A 16,021-nucleotide genomic window follows, 5' to 3' on the forward strand; every position below is an offset into this window, starting at 1 on the left:
ACCTCCCCCACCCCCCAGCATCCAGGGGCACCCTCCACCAGGCCCCCACTCATGTCTCCCATCACCCCCACCCCCCAGCATCCAGGGGCATCCTCCACCAGGCCCCCACTCATGTCCCCCTGCACCCCCACCCACCAGCATCCAGGGGCACCCTCCACCAGGCCCCCACACATGTCCAACTCATGTCTCCCATCACCTCCACCCCCCAGCACTGCAGGGCACCCTCCACCAGGCCCCCCCACTCATGTCCAACTCATGTCTCCCATCACCCCCACCCCCCAGCAGTGCAGGGCACCCTCCACCAGGCCCCCACTCATGTCTCCCATCACCCCCACCCCCCAGCAGTGCAGGGCACCCTCCACCAGGCCCCCACTCATGTCCAACTCATGTCTCCCATCACCCCCACCCCCCAGCAGTGCAGGGCACCCTCCACCAGGCCCCCACTCATGTCTCCCATCACCTCCACCCCCCAGCAGTGCAGGGCACCCTCCACCAGGCCCCCACACATGTCCCCCTGCACCCCCACCCACCAGCATCCAGGGGCACCCTCCACCAGGCCCCCACTCATGTCTCCCACCACCCCCACCCCCCAGCAGTGCAGGGCACCCTCCACCAGGCCCCAACACATGTCCAACTCATGTCTCCCATCACCTCCACCCCCCAGCAGTGCAGGGCACCCTCCACCAGGCCCCCACACATTTCCCCCTGCACCCCACCCACCAGCATCCAGGGGCACCCTCCACCAGGCCCCCACTCATGTCTCCCACCACCCCCACCCCCCAGCATCCAGGGGCACCCTCCACCAGGCCCCCACTCATGTCAAACTCATGTCTCCCATCACCCCCACCCCCAGCAGTGCAGGGCACCTTCCACCAGGCCCCCACTCATGTCCCCCTGCACCCCCACCCCCCAGCATCCAGGGGCACCCTCCACCAGGCCCCCACTCATGTCTCCCATCACCCCCACCCCCCAGCATCCAGGGGCCCCCTCCACCAGGCCCCCACTCATGTCTCCCATCACCCCCACCCACCAGCATCCAGGGGCCCCCTCCACCAGGCCCCCACTCATGTCTCCCATCACCCCCACCCCCCAGCAGTGCAGAGCACCCTCCACCAGGCCCCAAACATGTCCCCCTGCACCCCCACCCCCAGCATCCAGGGGCACCCTCCACCAGGCCCCCACTCATGTCTCCCATCACCCCCACCCCCCAGCAGTGCAGGGCACCCTCCACCAGGCCCCCACTCATGTCCAACCCATGTCTCCCATCACCCCCACCCCCCAGCAGTGCAGGGCACCCTCCACCAGGCCCCCACTCATGTCTCCCATCACCTCCACCCCCCAGCAGTGCAGGGGCACCCTACACCAGGCCCCCACTCATGTCTTCCATCACCTCCACCCCCCAGCAGTGCAGGGCACCCTCCACCAGGCCCCACACATGTCCCGCTGCACCCCCACCCACCAGCATCCAGGGGCACCCTCCACCAGGCCCCCACTCATGTCTCCCACCACCCCCATCCCCCAGCAGTCCAGGGCACCCTCCACCAGGCCCCCACACATGTCCAACTCATGTCTCCCATCACCCCCACCCCCCAGCATCCAGGAGCACCCTCCACCAGGCCCCCACTCATGTCCAACTCATGTCTCCCATCACCCCCACCCCCCAGCAGTGCAGGGCACCATCCACCAGGCCCCCACTCATGGCTCCCATCACCCCCACCCCCCAGCAGTGCAGGGGCACCATCCACCAGGCCCCCACTCATGTCTCCCATCACCTCCACCCCCCAGCAGTGCAGGGCACCCTCCACCAGGCCCCCACACATGTCCCCCTGCACCGCCACCCACCAGCATCCAGGGGCACCCTCCACCAGGCCCCCACTTATTTCTCCCACCACCCCCACCCCCCAGCAGTGCAGGGCACCCTCCACCAGGCCCCCACTCATGTCCAACTCATGTCTCCCATCACCTCCACCCGCCAGCAGTGCAGGGCACCCTCCACCGGGCCCCCACACATGTCCCCCTGCACCCCCACCCACCAGCATCCAGGGGCACCCCCCACCAGGCCCCCACTCATGTCTCCCATCACCTCCACCCCCCAGCAGTGCAGGGTACCCTCCACCAGGCCCCCACACATGTCCCCCTGCACCCCCACCCACCAGCCGTGCGATTTGCCTGGGTACGTGTATTCCTGGGGTGCGCGGGTAGTCTCACATGCGATACCATCAGGGTACGTGTATTATGGGTCTGCGTGAACTTCCACACGCGATACCAGCAGGCTACCTGTATTACGAGGTTCGCGGGAAGTTCCACACGCGATTGCCCTGGGAACGTGTATTTCGGGGTGCGTGTGAAGTTTCACACGCGATTTTGCAGGGTACGTGTATTTCGGTGTGCGCATGAAGTTCCACACGCGACTGGGCCTGGGAGAGCGTGTTACGTGTATTCCTGGGGTGGGCGGGAAGATTCACATGGTCGCCTACAACGCGCCGAAAAATAAATGGTCCAATCCTGAAACACGTACGCCAGCATGAATCAGGCGTACGTCGACCCGCGCAGCATAAAAGTGCGCGCAAGCAACAAAAAAGCTCAGACGCCAGGATGAATATATACCGTTCCTAGCAGCAGTGGCCGTGGGTTACCAAAGGAGGAGGAGGAGGATAGTGAGGGCCCGAATTTTCACTCCCAGAACCAGCCTTTTTCGGATGCCTGATGACCAGGTGTATGGGAGGTACAGGTTTCCACCACACATAATACTGGACCTGGTCAGTGAGTGGGGGGATTACCTCACATCACCCACCCTGTGCTCCCAAGCACTCAGCCCCCTGGAGAAGGTCCTTAATGTACTGCACTTCTTGGCCACTGGATCATTTCAGCGGACAAGTGCCATAGTGGGTGGGGTGTCACAGGCCACGCAGTCACGCTGCCTACACCAGGTCTTGAACATCATCACTGCACGCCCATCAGTCCGCAGGCACATATACCTGCCCAGGACACCTGCAGAAAGGTAGGCTGCCGCCCTGGATTTCTACGGTGTGGCACAATTCCCTAAAGTGCTAGGTGCCATTGACTGCACCCATGTGGCACTACGTCCCCCCAGGGCATCTGAGCACATCTATAGGAACCGCAAGCACTGGCATTCCATCAACGTGCAGGTAGTATGTAATGCCAAGGGAATCATCACCTCAGTATATGTCAACTATCCAGGGTCCACCCACGACAGCTTCATTTACCGAATGTCTACCCTAAGCCGGGACCTAGAAGCTGGACGGCATGGCGATACATGGCTGCTTGGTGAGTATGAATGTATCAAGGATTGGTGACTGGCCTGCAGATTTGCCCACTAGGTCTGTAATGTCCTCCTCCTCACTTGATAGGAAAGGTTCCCCCGAAATACCGTTCTCCTCCTCACCTGATGTAGAAGAGTAGTGGGTTCTCCTTCGACGTGGTTTCTCCCTTTGAGACTTCTTCTTGGAGAGCAGATACGGTCTGCCTCGAAAAGAAGCCACCGTGAATCTCAACAGAGGAAACCTCACGATGACCCCCTCCCGTGACAGCCAGTTGTTATCGGGGGAAAAAGCCTCCGAGGCCCAAAAAACCCCCACAAGTTGATAGAAGACTCCTGAAGCAGGTCCGTTGAACCGTGGAGCACTAAACGCAGTATCCAGAGAAATCGGCTCCAGGCAGAAGCGGTGGAATCACAAGAAGGTAAACGAAGCAGCGTGAATGGGCTTCACAGAGGAGAGAGCTCCTGAAAACATTGACAGGAGGAAACGACCAGCAGGGAGTACTTCCGATAGAGTAGGAAGCGAGGAAAAGGGGAGAGAGCAAGCGGGAGAGAGCGTAGCAGGAAATGGGGTTGGAAGAATCGCTAAGAGGGGACAAAGCTACAGAGCGCACGCAACGAACGGGAAAGCAAGTTGCAACGCGCCAGCCCGCTGAGATTCGGATGGAGAAATACACGGCGGGCGGCCATGTTGGAAAACACTAGACTGCACCGTACGTTGAAGCGAAAACGTAACGGAACCGTCTAATGGCGACGGAACTTCCACCTTCGCCAAATCCTCCAAGCGCCAATGGTCGTGACAGTATGCCCCCTTCGAAGGCACCTTCCTCCAGGCTTACCCGGGAGGAGACGGTGGAATCGTAGAATCAATCGGGGGGCAAAAACCTGTGCAGCCGGTTCCCAAGTATCCTCGGAAGAGGGGTAGCCTTTCCAATGTATGAGGTACTCCAGGCGTCCTTGATGGTACCGAGAGTCTCGAATCTGGGAGACCTCATATTCCTCCGAGGTAGAAGTAGGTCGAATCACTAACTTGGGAGCAGCTTGTTTCCTGGCATCAGGGACAAAGGGTCGAAGGAGGGAGGAATGGAACACCGGATGTATCCGTCGGAGAGTCTTTGGCAACTCTAAACGGTAGGCAACAGGGTTGATCTTTGTCTCTATCTTGAAAGGTCCAATGAAACGAGGGGACAACTTAGAAGGACGGACCCAACGGGGTAGGAACTTGGTGGACAACATGACCTCTGTACCCTTGTCCCAAGAAGGCACTTGTCGTCGATGTCTATCGGTTTGTTCCTTATACCGTCGGCTAGTCTCACTTAGACTACGTTCCGCTGTGTCATGAGCTTCATTCAGGCGATTGAGAGTGGTCTCTAAAGACGGGATGTTGGTCTCATTCCAGGCTGTTGGTATGATGGATTTAGGATGGAACCCATAAGTGCAAAAAAAAGGGCTGATGCCCGTTGCGGAATGCACAGCATTATTATATGCAAACTCAGCTGTTGGAAGTAGAGAGACCCAGTTGTCTTGTTGTTGATTTGTGAAACACCGTAAATACTGTTCCAGTGAACCATTGAGTCTTTCAGTCTGGCCATTAGTATGAGGGTGATACCCAGAAGAGAGAGCCCTCTCCATGCCCAAGAGCTTACATAGGGCCGTCCAGAACTTGGAGGTGTATTGAGTACCACGATCGGATACGATCTTCTGGGGTAAGCCGTGTAATCTAAAGATATCCCTGAGGAATACTTCAGCCATAAATGAGGCTGTAGGCAGCTGGGATAAGGGAGAGAAATGAGCGAGTTTGGAGTAGGTGTCGACAGTAACCATGATACAAGTACAACCCTGGGAACTAGGTAGTTCTACGATGAAGTCAGTAGAGATAGAATTCCAAGGACCCGACGGAACAGGTTCTTGTTGTAACAATCCCAGTGGTCTTTGAGTGGAATACTTGTTCTGTTGGCACACTAAACAAGATTGTACATAGGTCTTGGTGTCTGTCCTCATGTTGGGCCAATGAAAAGAACGTTTTAACAGTTCCAATGTTCCTCTAATTCCTCGATGTCCGGCGGTCCTGGCGTCGTGACACCACTGAAGAGCCTGTTGGCGATGTTTCTGCGCGGGCAAGAACAGTCTTCAATGGATGAAATATAGACCATCTTTCCTACAGACAGGCAGCTTATTGACGTCTAGAGCAGGAACATCTGAAGAGGTTTCCCTTACCTCCTGCATAAAAGAGGACACCGTTGAGACAATTCGGGTATGTGGGAACATTAACTCCTTTCTGTAGGTAGGGTTCAGGTCGTCTTTGCGGGACAAAGCATCAGCAATCTGATTTTGAGTACCCGGGATGTAGGAAATAGTAAAATGAAATTGAGCAAAGAAATGAGCCCACCTGGCCTGTCTAGTGTTGTAACATTCTTGTTGTCTGAGGACCTGTAAATTTTTATGATCGGTGCGTATTTGGAAAGGATGAAAGCTTCCTTGGAGTAGATGTCTCCACTCGAGGCAAGCCAGCTTCATGGCCAAGAGCTCCCGCTCGATGACTGAATAGTTCCGTTGGCTCGCAGTTAGTGTCTTTGAGAAGTAGGCCACAGGGTGTTCCTGGCCCTGGTCCAATTGCAGAAGAACAGCTCCTACGGCTGCCGCTGAAGCGTCGGTCTCCAGAATGAAAGGACTCAGCTGATCGGGCTGTCTAAGTATAGGTGCAGAACAGAAACTTCGTTTCAGGTGGAGAAAACTATCCTCAGCGGCTGTTGACCAGATAAAAGGTTCAGAAGATTTCTTTAGCAGCGAGGTTATGGGTAGAGTGAGTTGTGAGAAGTTGGGTATAAACTTTCTGTAAAAATTGGCTAGTCCCAAAAACCGTTGTATCTCTTTGACAGAGGTGGGAGACGGCCAACCAAGAATGGATTCAACCTTTTTGGGGTCCATAGTAATCCCTTGCTCGGATAGAATGAATCCTAAATAGGATACAGAAGACTGGGCAAAGGTACATTTCTCCGGCTTTACTAGAAGGTGATGTTGTTTAAGCCTACTTAGGACCTCTCCAACATGAAGAATGTGGTCTTTTAAATTGCGAGAGTACACCAGAATGTCATCCAAGTAGATCACAGTGTTTTGACCCAAAAGATCTGAAAATAGGCGGTCCATGAACCTCTGAAATATGGAGGGTGCATTTACTAGGCCAAACGGCATTACTTGGTATTCGTAAAGGCCGTAGGGAGTGCGAAAAGCCGTCTTCCATTCATCACCCGCTCTTATCCGGAGTAGATGGTAGGCGTTTCGTAGGTCGAGCTTGGTGAATACTACAGAGCCCTGAACGGCTTCCAGGATCTCATGGATGATAGGCATCGGGTAACGGTCTTTGATGGTCACTTTGTTGAGACCCCTGTAGTCTATACACGGTCTCAACTCCTTGCTCTCGCGTTTAGGAATGAAAAACAAAGAGGCGCCTGCGGGAGATTTAGAAGAACGAATCAGTCCATTGGCGAGATTGTCGTCAAGGTAGCGCCTGAGAACTGCCCTTTCTGACAATGAGAGGGGATACATCCTGCCGAAAGGAACCAATGCCTGAGGAACCAGATCAATACCACAGTCTTCGGGTCTATGCGGAGGTAGTTCAATGGGTACCTGTTCTTCAAATACTTCAGTAAATTCGGAATAGCAACTGGGTATACAATTTACGGTATTCTGTTCCGTAGCACATACCGTCTTGACCAATTCATGTTGGGGCTCAGGTAAACACTCCTTCAAACAGTACTTGGAATGAAAGCTTAACAGGTTGTTTGTCCAATCCACAGTTGGGTTGTGCTTCCGGAGCCAACCGATACCCAAGATGACAGGGAAATGAGCTGCTCGGATTATGTCAAATGATAACCGCTCCTTGTGTTGCTGAATAGATACTTGTATAACTTCGGTGGTATGAGTTATGAGTCCGGAACATAGGGGTGTTCCATCCACTCCTTCCACCTTTTGATCCTCCTTTTTTGCAATTCTAAATAGACCCACCTTATCCGCCCACAAGGTGTCCAAAAAGTTTCCTGCGGCTCCGCAATCCAACAACGCTTGCGTGTCGATTTCCTTGTCTCTGAAACGGAGCGTGATGCCTATCACCATCAGGCGGAGGTCCTCTGGCGTTCTGGCAGAGGTCACGGAAAGTGTGGTGTAAGAACAGGGAAGCACCCCTCGGTAGTCCGTCCTACCAACTACCGAGGGCGCTCGTTTCCCGACCTTCGGGGGGGCACAGAAGGGCAGTCCCTCAACAGGTGGGCAGCAGAACCGCAATACAGACAAAGATTTTCGTCACGTCTCTTCCTCTTCTCTTCGGCGGTCAAGGGAGGTCTAGTGGTTCCGACTTGCATGGGTTCGTCTCGGGTCTTTCGAGTAGCAGGTGAGGAGGCGGAGGTGTGAGAGTCTGAGAACAAGTTTGGGCCACGGCTCTTCTTTCTTTCGTTTTTCCGTTCGGTTAGGCGGAAGTCTATTCTTAGTACTGCTGCTAATAGATCCGAGAAAGAGTCAGGACGAGAAATCCTGGCAAGTTCGTCCTTAAGTTCTTCCCGTAAACCTCTGCGGAAAATCGTGTACTGAGCCTGTTCTTGCCACCCAGCTTCCGCAGCCAAGGTCTTGAATGTTGCTATGTAAGATAGTAAATCTGAGGTCCCTTGCCGCACATCCAGTAAATCCTCACTAGCTATGTGGGCACATTCCGTCCGCAAAAAGGTCTGTTTAAGGAGATCCTTAAAAGCGGTATAATCCTGTAACACAGGATCTGACTGGGATACCAATGGTGTTGCCCATGCTAAGGCGTTCCCAGTTAGGTGTGTGATCATGAAACCCACCTTAGCATGATCCGTGGAAAACGCATAGGGTCTATAGGTGAAATGTATATTGCAGGCATCAAGGAATTCTTTTACCCTTCTCTCAGTGCCATCAAACTTTCCTGACACTAAAGGCAAAGGGGGTAGATCAGTAGCCTGTTGTTCTCTAGTTGCTACTCTCTGTTGGAGTGCTGCGTTGTCGGCCTTGAGTGTTTGGACCTCGACATTAAGGTTCTGAACTGCGGCCACCAGCTCCTGTAACTGCTGTGGCGTGGCCATGTCTTCTTCTTTTTGGCGTTGCAAGCTATCAAGGATTGGTGACTGGCCTGCAGATTTGCCCACTAGGTCTGTAATGTCCTCCTCCTCACTTGATAGGAAAGGTTCCCCCGAAATACCGTTCTCCTCCTCACCTGATGTAGAAGAGTAGTGGGTTCTCCTTCGACGTGGTTTCTCCCTTTGAGACTTCTTCTTGGAGAGCAGATACGGTCTGCCTCGAAAAGAAGCCACCGTGAATCTCAACAGAGGAAACCTCACGATGACCCCCTCCCGTGACAGCCAGTTGTTATCGGGGGAAAAAGCCTCCGAGGCCCAAAAAACCCCCACAAGTTGATAGAAGACTCCTGAAGCAGGTCCGTTGAACCGTGGAGCACTAAACGCAGTATCCAGAGAAATCGGCTCCAGGCAGAAGCGGTGGAATCACAAGAAGGTAAACGAAGCAGCGTGAATGGGCTTCACAGAGGAGAGAGCTCCTGAAAACATTGACAGGAGGAAACGACCAGCAGGGAGTACTTCCGATAGAGTAGGAAGCGAGGAAAAGGGGAGAGAGCAAGCGGGAGAGAGCGTAGCAGGAAATGGGGTTGGAAGAATCGCTAAGAGGGGACAAAGCTACAGAGCGCACGCAACGAACGGGAAAGCAAGTTGCAACGCGCCAGCCCGCTGAGATTCGGATGGAGAAATACACGGCGGGCGGCCATGTTGGAAAACACTAGACTGCACCGTACGTTGAAGCGAAAACGTAACGGAACCGTCTAATGGCGACGGAACTTCCACCTTCGCCAAATCCTCCAAGCGCCAATGGTCGTGACAGAATGCCACTGCACATGCATGCATGTGAGATGCAGAGTTATGTCACTACCCCACTAATGATACCCATCACCTCCTCACCAGGGGACAGTGCCTACCCTCTGAGCACCCACATGATGACGCCAATTCGGAACCCCATCACGCCTCCCGAGGTAAGATACAACACAGCCCATATTGCAACCCGGGGCATAGTGGAACGCACATTCGGAGTGCTCAAGTCATGCTTTCGCTCCCTTGACCGTTCTGGCGGGCAGCTGTTATATGCGCCCCCAGTAGTGTGCAGCATTATAGTGGCAGCATGTGCCCTGCACAATGTTGCAACACGCCGGGGCCTGGCTGTGGACATGGTGGTGCCCCCACATCCCCAACCACATGCACGCCCAATGTGCATGGGATGGGAAAGGGCACGGGGTGAGGCAGCCCGTACGCAGCTGGTGGCTAATTACTTCACATAGAAATCACACCCCTGTGGAGTGCACACAGCCCTGGCACATACCATCTCATAAGCAATGATGACTCGACCTGACAATTATGATGAACAAAGGGACAGTCAAATGTCAGAACCATATCAGCCTGAGATTGTTCATGTGGAAGTGTCAGAATGTGTGCATCCCTACCTACACAAACACCACCAATGCAGTGTCATCAAAAGACACACTTCCATGCTGCAGAAATGAATACCCACTTGCAAAATACTATATGAGAACAGTGCCATGTCACCCAACCCCTCCCCGGCACGGCCACACAACACACCATGGCATGCCATGCAATGTGAGAGCAAACAAATTAATCCCCACAACATGCCCCAAGTGTCAACAACTACATTGTCGCTAATGGAAACTGGCCACACATGAAATGCTCACAGTAATGCAGGATCTACAACACACATTACCAAATACTTACCAAGAATACCAATCACCTACACAACCTCCAACCTACCTTAAACATGACATTACAGACTTAAAAATTTGGTAGCCTCACTACCTGGTAATGCCAGCACTTCGAACACTTCCAAGTATAGAGTGTTAGCGCCACGCAAGAGTGTAGGTGCACTGCTTACAACATGGACTCCAGTTCCAAGGTAGACCGCCTTGTGAAGACATGAGAAATGGACCTGCAAATTAGGAGGATGAGATGGATGCAGAGGCACATATCAATACACCATGCAGTGTACAATACAACAACAATATGCACTATGAATGTATACACAGTATTGACTACAGACTGCCCACACATCAAATGGGAGTCCAATGCCACCATGTACGTCAATGTTACTTGGGCAAACCCTTTGCAAGCCCATGGAAACGGGAAGCAGGAGGGGTGTGTGTCACACAAACCCAAGCATCTGAACCAAATTCATGACAAGCCTGCATGTGCCCAACCACAATACAGCGTATGCCCACGGGAGCCACACAAGGCAACACACTGCCCAAAAAACAAAAATTACAACAAAAGAAAAAAGAGAAAAATCAAAAATGGCCATTAATGGGCCCGGGGGGTGGGGGAGGCCACCCAGGATGTCCGAGGATAGGGTGCACACCAAAAACCACCTGTGTGGATCTTGCGAAAAAAAAACACCTCCATGAGCTCATGGCCTGCACGGCTACCCTATTGTGAGAGAATCACTGCTGTCGCTCTCCTCACCCTCTGCAGCTGCATCAGGAGGTGGTGGCACTATGGGAGGCAGCTCACGCAAAGCCCTAGTCTGGTCCTCCATGGCAGCAAGCATGCGGGTGTGGAAGGTCTCGTTCTGGAGGATAATTGTGCGTAGGTCCTCATGCAACAACTACGTGATGCTCGGACCTCCGCCCTAGTTGCCTGCATCTCAGCTGAGAGCGTACGTGTGAGACGCTCCAGCTACTGTTCTGTCCTTCTGTTTGTTGAAGCCTCAAGCTCAACAAGAGTCGTCCTGAGGTGAAGGAGTTCCACCCTCAGGGCTTCCCTGTGGCCCTGGGACTCTATGGAAATGGCTTCCCGCAGAGTCGCCAGTGCCGCCCGCCTGTCCCTGTCTGACGCCAACATGTCCTCCCTGTTTGACTGGCAGATGGAGTCGGTTGCCTGCTGTAGTCGCTCCATCAGCCTTTCGGGGGGACAATGGAAGTGGCCACCCTATCCATGGCCTGAACCATCATCTCTGATGATGCTGCCTGTTGGGTTGCCATACCGTATATGGATTGCTCCCATGCGGTATTGCCAGGTGGCGTACGGCCACCACGTCGGCGGGCACCACACCTGTCTGGGGCAAGGGGAACTGCGCCTTGCTGTGCCGCCACTGCCTGAGGCTGCAGGACTGCATTCCCCCTCTGATCTGATCTAACCACCAAAGGCGTACCTGCCAACAATGACATCCCCATTGAGGGTTCTAACCCTGGTGCAGGTGGGTCGGACAGAACAGAATCCCTCCCAGGAACACTTACCTGCGACGGCACATAGGTCTCATCATCCGAATCGACACCTGAATACAGCTCGGGGGAGGTGCAGCCAGAGACACCCCTTGAGAGCACGACCGGCAGCAGTTGTGGGTTCTCACCCACCACCACACCACGTCCCTCACTGGTGGTCGGTCGGGCCTGAGACCCCTCCTGGGTCTGCACCATCTCCACAACCCCAGCAGTATCAAGTGCGGCATCCCCTGCAAAGACATAAAAGAAAACAAATGGAAACAGGCATTAGCACTATGGCACACAATTAGGGCTGAGAAGCTACAGAAACAGTACTTGATTGACACATGTCCCACATGACTAAAACCCTCCCATGCATGCACCGTCACTGCGTGTGAAGGGGAGGCAGATGGCACACATTGATGACACCAAGATGGAAGATGAACACATTTGCTGCATGCTGCCTAGCAGTGGCATCACACATTGGCCTGTGATTGGCACATATCAATGTGCCACAGTCAAATACACATGCCATCACACAGATGGCATGTACCCTAGCCATGAAGTGAAGAGGGAGAGGAGGGCACCAATTGTTCATTCAGTCTAGTTTGCTCATGAAATTGATTTTTTCATTGAAATGGTTCAAATTTTTAACCTGGAGCTGCCAGTCCAAAATGGTCCTATAGCACAGGGACATGTCTAAACAAATCGTATCCAGGAAACAAAGCCAGTCCACTGTACCATAGCCATGTCAGACATGTGACAATAGGACTGCGAAATGCCTAGTAAAAGTGGTGGTATGCAAACAATCTGCCTGAATAAACAGAGGAAAATAAGCAACAATGTTGTGGCAAGATGACACTTCAAGGGCAACTGGTGTGGTGTTGGGCTAGATGTCTAATGTTGGCAGAAGGTATACTGCTATACCCAAATGCTGGTGCGCAGAATGTATTGGATGAGGCACATGTGTGACCCAAACCACTCAGGCACACACACCCTCACCTGGCACCCAAACAGAAGCCCTCACACACACACACCATTCACATGGATGACACACACATGCATGTGCACTCACCGGACAATGCCTCGTAATCTGCCAGTTCTCCCACGCCTTGGATCTGTTCCTCCGTGACGTAGGTCCCAGCAACATGCTCATGTGGAGTGAGTTCTATGTCCTCTGCTGGAGACCCACCTCCAGTCACCAGAGTAGCGGCATGACTTGAGGCCAGCTTATTCTTTGCCCTGCGCTTCAGGTCATTCCAGAACTTGTAGCATTCATTAGCTGTGCGCCTCACGATTCCAAGGGCACTTATGATGTCCGCGATGGTCTGCCAGTGTGCCAGACGTTGTGCAGGTGTGGTCTTGGATCCTGCAACAAACACCATTTTGCGGTCATGTGCGGACACATACTCTACAAGTGCATTCAGTTCGGCCTCATTGAAGCTGGGCTTCCTTGATGGGCCGGACTGTGTAGCCGTGTCTGGGGCATAAGCCTGTACTGGACGAGCACTCTTCCTCTTCCGCTTGGAAGGTGGTGGGGATCCTGAGTGTCCTACGCCGCTCTGGACACTAGGGGCAGGAGCCCCGGTGGACTCTACTAGGAGTGTGGGATTGCACACTCAGCATGGGAGTTGATGCAGGCATTAGCTCAAGTGTGATGGTGTCAGGCGGAAATGTCAGCAGGATGGACTTGGACCGACACTGTCCTGGCTGGGTGTGTGAGAGGTGGGGTGGATGGAGCCGCAGCCGCCCCTGCAGCCTCCCCAGTCTGCCTATGCGGGGCAGCAGATGGCCTAGTTGCCCCTGATCCACGTGGCCTGATGACACCAACGTGCACCGGCACACGTGGCCTAGACCTGCTGACCTGGAAGTCAGCCATGGAGTCACCCTGTGCCAGGTCTGGTTCCACAGTGGGCTGGTCCAACAAGGGCTGAGCATGGATGGTGTCAGCCACGTTACCCTCAACCGGGGGGGGCATGGGTGTCCCTGACTGCTCCTCCACAATTGGGGGGCTAGGGGCACCCTGCAAGTCATGGCCACGTCCCCTACCGGATCCACCACGGCCACCACTTGGGGCTCGGCCACCTTTGCCACCCTTACGGCTTGTTCGCCTCCCAGCCATGGCACTGATGTTATTGTGTGTATGGGAGTCGCTGTGAACTATTGTCCTGGGCAATTGGGGGTCAAAGGGGTTGGGTACCAGATGGTAATCGTACCCTAGTGCTCTAGCAAGGCTGTATGTCACCCCTGGGGAAAGATGACGGGTCACGCAACGCACAGGCACCCCAAAAAAGGGGAGTAAGGTGCACGCAACCCCTCCTAGACCACGTGTGTGGAAAAATAAACCTGCACTACGCTGTGGCACCCAGAAACACAAGAATGAACGTATGCATGTCTCACGCAGCCTAGAATGACCTCTGAAGGGGTATGCGACACACGGGGCAAGCACAGATGTTAAATACGTGCGCGACTCACCGTCTGCCAGGAACAAAAGCGTGAAAAATATGCGCTTGTGCGCGTTGGCAACACCCCCGCCAAAAGAAGAATTGTACGCTGTCTGAGGAGACAGGACAACAGTAGAAGGGAACGCTGTTTGAGGAAACAGGCCCAGGAAAAAGAGGAAAAGAGAAAAAGCTGTCAGAGGTAACAGGGAGTACGAACTTGAAACGCCGTGAAGTAAATCGCGTGTAAACCGACAAGAAGTACAGATTTCACCCACTCGCTCTCCACGAAAAGCACGTACAAGGAAATGGCGTTCTACACGTACCTTTTATCCACACATCACAGACGCGCATACGCGATGAGGCCATTTCCACCAATTACACGCTTTGACACTCGGACGTGTATCTTTTTTTTTACACGCGCCATTCTCTACGGCCATGCGTGTGACGTCATAGCTGCGCATGGGGGCCTTTGGGCCAATGAAATCGCGTATGCGTGAAGACGCACTTACGCGCTAAGGGCCTTTCCTCGAATTACACGCAGACGTGCAGGATTTTCACGTGCCAAATCACTCCGTATCAAGCTGGCCACGCGTAAGCACACGGAAGACCACGCTCCTGCCCAGAAAGCTGATTTACTGCCCCCCAGAGCCCTGAGCACGCTCCCACCTGCCATCTGCTGCTGCCTGACTGCCTGCTGCCCACGTGCCATGCCATTTGCTGCCTGCACATCAGCCAGGGCTGCTGTTGCTGTGACCACCCCTGCTGGAACTGAAGACTCCCGACTGGGATTCCATCGCTCCACAGCCCAGCCCCAGGACCCAGTTGCCCGCCCACTCCTGCCTCTGGGGTTGTCATGTCGGGCACTGCAACATCTGGCACCACTGACAACCCCCGGCCAGAGAGGCAGAGGGGCACCAGCTTCAGTGCCAGGGAAGTTGGTGTCCTGGTGGAGCAAGTCCTGGGGCAGTATGATGCCCTCTTCGGAAGTGTGCGCGCCGACAAGGAAGGAAGGACTCGGATCTGGACAGACATCGTGACTGCCATCAACGCGGAGGGGGTGGCAGTCCGCGACTTCCAACATGTCAAGAAGCGCTGGGAGGACTTCAGGTCCAGGACCATCAACAAGGCCCGGCGCCTCTTGAAGGCAGCGGATGCTAAGGGGTGCCGGGGCCACTTGTCAGAAGATCAGATGAGGGTCCTGGAACGCATATCCCCAGTGCTCCACGTCCAGGTCCTTGAGAGGCAGACCCGTCTGGAGTCGAGCGGTAAGTGTACATGCATCATGATTGTAAGCTGTGCATGTGGTGATGTGCCAGTAGTGTGCCGGTTGCACATCTGTTTGTATGGGGCCGAGTATGGGTGGGGGTGTACAGGACCGTGAGGCTAACACATGCGAGGGCTTTCATGTGTGAGACATGGATGGCGCTTGTGTGTGTAGGCTTGCATGCCAAATGCAGTTGTGTGGGCACACATGTTTGGATGAATGTGTATGTAAGTAGGCATGTTCGTGATGTCACGCATGTATGTTGTTTTCAGCTGCATGTATCAGCACTGTGTACATGTGCATGTGTGTGTATTTGACAAGGGTGCAACAGTGATGCTACATGGATGCATGTGAAAGCGGGATGTGGAAGCCTGATTGGCAGATGTGACATGGATGCCCATCTGAACACTGCGACAGTTGGCTAAGGTGTACACATGCATGCAAGTGTGGTGGTGTTCGTGCATGTGTAGTGCACTCCCTGTGTTGCATGTGATGTCTGGCTCACCTTTGCCTGCTCATGCTGTTGTATGTGTATGGATGGTGCTGGCAGTTACGATATGGCTGTGGTATGGCTCATGTGTGCAAGTTGAAATGACATGTGTGTTGCCGATTGTGATGCCATGTCTGAGGTTTGCCAATGCCACTCATGTGCAACTGTCATGTGTGTATGTGTCCATTATACAGTGCCCTGATGCCTGTGTTTTATTTCTCCCTGTCTGCAGCATCAACTGATGAAGAGGGCGGAGAAGGTGCTG

The sequence above is a fragment of the Ambystoma mexicanum genome, chromosome 1q, assembly GCF_040938575.1.
Source record: "Ambystoma mexicanum isolate Mex_15411 chromosome 1q, UKY_AmexF1_1, whole genome shotgun sequence".
Lineage (NCBI taxonomy): Eukaryota > Metazoa > Chordata > Amphibia > Caudata > Ambystomatidae > Ambystoma > Ambystoma mexicanum.